At 56.5% G+C, this 5,000-nt stretch overlaps 2 non-coding genes and 1 pseudogene across 2 annotated transcripts; all 3 read left to right on the forward strand.

Moving 5' to 3' along the window:
- The first annotated feature begins 2,191 nt into the window (after nt 1-2,191).
- LOC124745548 lies at nt 2,192-4,100 on the forward strand. Its single transcript, XR_007011071.1, has one exon. It is a non-coding gene; the product is annotated as a small subunit ribosomal RNA (ribosomal RNA).
- A 351-nt stretch (nt 4,101-4,451) lies between these two features.
- LOC124745541 lies at nt 4,452-4,606 on the forward strand. The gene has a single exon (XR_007011065.1). It is a non-coding gene; the product is annotated as a 5.8S ribosomal RNA (ribosomal RNA).
- A 188-nt stretch (nt 4,607-4,794) lies between these two features.
- Nucleotides 4,795-5,000, forward strand: part of LOC124745561 — a 4,222-nt pseudogene continuing 4,016 nt past the window's right edge.

The following is a 5,000-nucleotide window of genomic DNA, read 5'->3' on the forward strand; positions in this document are numbered from 1 at the left end:
TAACCTAACCCATGTTGTACCTTAACCTAACCCATGTTGTACCTTAACCTAACCCATGTTGTACCTTAACCTAACCCATGTTGTGCCTCAACCTAACCCATGTTGTGCCTCAACCTAACCCATGTTGTGCCTCAACCTAACCCATGTTGTGCCTCAACCTAACCCATGTTGTGCCTCAACCTAACCCATGTTGTGCCTTAACCTAACCCATGTTGTGCCTTAACCTAACCCATGTTGTGCCCTTAACCTAACCCATGTTGTGCCTTAACCTAACCCATGTTGTGCCTTAACCTAACCCATGTTGTGCCTTAACCTAACCCATGTTGTGCCTTAACCTAACCCATGTTGTGCCTTAACCTAACCCATGTTGTCGCCTTAACGTAACCCACGTTGTCGCCTAAACCTGCTCTGTAATTGTTATACGACTCGTTCAATTACTGTAGTGTTGCCCACCCGCAACCCTCGCAATATAGTTCGCTACTCGCACTGCCCGCACCCCTGTGTATCGCTTCATGTTAAACACCTTGCAAGTCTTGCTCACTTTCCACATGCTCCTGCTGTACACTGTAATGTGGATGGCAGCAGGACGTACATGCCGCCCCTCCCCACGTCCCCCACCTTGCCCCCTGCCTTCGCAAGCTGGTTGGTGAGAAGTTTGCATGTTCAATGCCCTTCGCATGCGACGTACTCAGGCTACGTTGTGGTGCGGCCTGTGTCAACTGTCCGCTGATGTCGTACGCGTGAACCACAATCTGTACTGCACATTCGTCCTTATGTACTGAATGATACATCGTGGCACATGTGTGACCGCACAACGACTGCGCCCAAAAACGGCGGACCATACAGTGCAAATATTGTGCACGCAGCTACGTGTCGTCTCCCTATGAGAGCTGGATTGCAGTGTGGTACGCCATAGAGACGTGTGGGAGGAACGGACGCCGTGGATGGCGATCAGCATGAGCTGTCTGTTGATGTATTCGGACCTAGTCGTCTCTCCTCACACACCGTGATGGCATGGTGCACCGCGTTCCATATCTGCGACATGCTACAGAGGCCGGTTGACAGTCGTTCGAGCAATGGACATCGCATACGTACGGGGGGCCACCTTCCACGTATTGTCTAGGCGTGCACATTTTGTTTGCGTGTATGTGGGCAGACGTAGTGTGGCGTGACACCTGACACAGGCATGCAATAATCGTTGAAGTTGCAAATGGCGATGGACGCCTGCGTTTTCTGGTGAAGTTACGCAAATGAACAAATGGTAACCTGTTGTGGTGCGGTTGTTCTCGCTAGGGGTGAATCGGTGATGGCGACGATAGGTTGAGGTACTAACCGGTTGTTCCAGCGATACCCACCATGCCGACGAAACTGAACGGCATCTGGGTGTGAAGCGATACGCGGCGGTGGCTGGGTGGGACCGTCCCCGGCCGGTGAGGGGGCGCCTCCCGGCGTGCTGGCCGCGCGGTGCGTGGGCGCACGCGCTACAGCCGGCTGGTGGGGGCGGCCAGTGGCAGGCGCGCCGGCCGACGGACGCGGCAGGCGTCGCAGCTGCGCGCCGGCGCACCCTGCGCGCGGCGCCGTGCGGCCAAAGTAGGTCCTCGCGGGCCCGGTGCGAAGCGCGGTGGACATCTTCAGTGTGCTGGTCCGATTGAGGACTGTGTGCGTTGAGGATGCGCCGCCGCCCGGCGCTCGGCGCCGCGACGCCGTCTGCTGCTCGGTCGCCCCAGCGGTTCTCGCTGGTGGTTTGTATCGCAGCTGTGCGGATGTGTTGGCGCGTGCGCTGTGCTGGGAGAGTTCGCTTCGGCACCCAAGTGGGGCTTTTGTCCTTCTGTGGCGCTGGCGTTGGAGCTGCCGGTCACCGTAGGTGGCGCGTGTTGTCTCCCGCCGGCAATGCCACGACAGCACGCTCCCGGGCCTCTGTCGGCAGCGGCAAGCTCAGTTGGGAGCACGGGTGGTCGCACCGAAAGCGTCTACTCGCCTAACTCCGGGCGATTGCGCCTCTCTCGAACCCGACCAAGTACTTGGGACGGCGCTGCGCGCCGCCGGGACCTGAGAGGGTTTCGAGGTGTATTGTGCAGGGGAGCTCAGCCTCCTCCTGTTTGCAGAATGATTGAGCGGACGCTTGCGTGTTCGCGCGGGCCCCCGGGACACACTCCCGGGCGGCCGGCTGCTCAGCTCTAGTTGACGCAGCTCCCTGGTTGATCCTGCCAGTAGTCATATGCTTGTCTCAAAGATTAAGCCATGCATGTCTCAGTACAAGCCGCATTAAGGTGAAACCGCGAATGGCTCATTAAATCAGTTATGGTTCCTTAGATCGTACCCACGTTACTTGGATAACTGTGGTAATTCTAGAGCTAATACATGCAAACAGAGTCCCGACCAGAGATGGAAGGGACGCTTTTATTAGATCAAAACCAATCGGTCGGCTCGTCCGGTCCGTTTGCCTTGGTGACTCTGAATAACTTTGGGCTGATCGCACGGTCCTCGTACCGGCGACGCATCTTTCAAATGTCTGCCTTATCAACTGTCGATGGTAGGTTCTGCGCCTACCATGGTTGTAACGGGTAACGGGGAATCAGGGTTCGATTCCGGAGAGGGAGCCTGAGAAACGGCTACCACATCCAAGGAAGGCAGCAGGCGCGCAAATTACCCACTCCCGGCACGGGGAGGTAGTGACGAAAAATAACGATACGGGACTCATCCGAGGCCCCGTAATCGGAATGAGTACACTTTAAATCCTTTAACGAGTATCTATTGGAGGGCAAGTCTGGTGCCAGCAGCCGCGGTAATTCCAGCTCCAATAGCGTATATTAAAGTTGTTGCGGTTAAAAAGCTCGTAGTTGGATTTGTGTCCCACGCTGTTGGTTCACCGCCCGTCGGTGTTTAACTGGCATGTATCGTGGGACGTCCTGCCGGTGGGGCGAGCTGAAGGCGTGCGACCGCCTCGTGCGTGCTCGTGCGTCCCGAGGCGGACCCCGTTGAAATCCTACCAGGGTGCTCTTTATTGAGTGTCTCGGTGGGCCGGCACGTTTACTTTGAACAAATTAGAGTGCTTAAAGCAGGCAAGCCCGCCTGAATACTGTGTGCATGGAATAATGGAATAGGACCTCGGTTCTATTTTGTTGGTTTTCGGAACCCGAGGTAATGATTAATAGGGACAGGCGGGGGCATTCGTATTGCGACGTTAGAGGTGAAATTCTTGGATCGTCGCAAGACGAACAGAAGCGAAAGCATTTGCCAAGTATGTTTTCATTAATCAAGAACGAAAGTTAGAGGTTCGAAGGCGATCAGATACCGCCCTAGTTCTAACCATAAACGATGCCAGCCAGCGATCCGCCGCAGTTCCTCCGATGACTCGGCGGGCAGCCTCCGGGAAACCAAAGCTTTTGGGTTCCGGGGGAAGTATGGTTGCAAAGCTGAAACTTAAAGGAATTGACGGAAGGGCACCACCAGGAGTGGAGCCTGCGGCTTAATTTGACTCAACACGGGAAACCTCACCAGGCCCGGACACCGGAAGGATTGACAGATTGATAGCTCTTTCTTGATTCGGTGGGTGGTGGTGCATGGCCGTTCTTAGTTGGTGGAGCGATTTGTCTGGTTAATTCCGATAACGAACGAGACTCTAGCCTGCTAACTAGTCGCGTGACATCCTTCGTGCTGTCAGCGATTACTTTTCTTCTTAGAGGGACAGGCGGCTTCTAGCCGCACGAGATTGAGCAATAACAGGTCTGTGATGCCCTTAGATGTTCTGGGCCGCACGCGCGCTACACTGAAGGAATCAGCGTGTCTTCCTAGGCCGAAAGGTCGGGGTAACCCGCTGAACCTCCTTCGTGCTAGGGATTGGGGCTTGCAATTGTTCCCCATGAACGAGGAATTCCCAGTAAGCGCGAGTCATAAGCTCGCGTTGATTACGTCCCTGCCCTTTGTACACACCGCCCGTCGCTACTACCGATTGAATGATTTAGTGAGGTCTTCGGACTGGTACGCGGCATTGACTCTGTCGTTGCCGATGCTACCGGAAAGATGACCAAACTTGATCATTTAGAGGAAGTAAAAGTCGTAACAAGGTTTCCGTAGGTGAACCTGCGGAAGGATCATTACCGACTAGACTGCATGTCTTTCGATGTGCGTGTCGTGTCGCGCAACACGCTACCTGTACGGCTCGCCGTAGCCGTGCGCCGCGTGCGGAACCACGCGTGCCTCTCAAAACTAGCGGCAATGTTGTGTGGTACGAGCGCTGAAGCGCTGGAGCGGCTGGCCTGCGGCACCTGGCGCCTGGCGCCGGTTTTGAATGACTTTCGCCCGAGTGCCTGTCCGCTCCGGTGTGGAGCCGTACGACGCCCGTCGGCCGTGAGGCCGTTGGACACAGAACGCTGGAACAGGGGCCGCCACACGCCTCACTCCCGCCTATGCGACCGTCTCGAAAGAGACGGCGGAAACTGAGAAGAGATCACCCAGGACGGTGGATCACTCGGCTCGTGGGTCGATGAAGAACGCAGCAAATTGCGCGTCGACATGTGAACTGCAGGACACATGAACATCGACGTTTCGAACGCACATTGCGGTCCATGGATTCCGTTCCCGGGCCACGTCTGGCTGAGGGTCGGCTACGTATACTGAAGCGCGCGGCGTTTGCCCCGCTTCGCAGACCTGGGAGTGTCGCGGCCGCCTGTGGGGCCGGCCGCGTCTCCTCAAACGTGCGATGCGCGCCCGTCGCCTGGCGGTTCGCATACCGGTACTTTCTCGGTAGCGTGCACAGCCGGCTGGCGGTGTGGCGTGCGACACCTCGTACAACGACCTCAGAGCAGGCGAGACTACCCGCTGAATTTAAGCATATTACTAAGCGGAGGAAAAGAAACTAACAAGGATTCCCCCAGTAGCGGCGAGCGAACAGGGAAGAGTCCAGCACCGAACCCCGCAGGCTGCCGCCTGTCGTGGCATGTGGTGTTTGGGAGGGTCCACTACCCCGACGCCTCGCGCCGAGCCCAAGTCCAACTTGA

The sequence above is a fragment of the Schistocerca piceifrons genome, unplaced genomic scaffold (assembly GCF_021461385.2).
Source record: "Schistocerca piceifrons isolate TAMUIC-IGC-003096 unplaced genomic scaffold, iqSchPice1.1 HiC_scaffold_325, whole genome shotgun sequence".
In the NCBI taxonomy this organism is placed as follows: Eukaryota; Metazoa; Arthropoda; class Insecta; order Orthoptera; family Acrididae; genus Schistocerca; species Schistocerca piceifrons.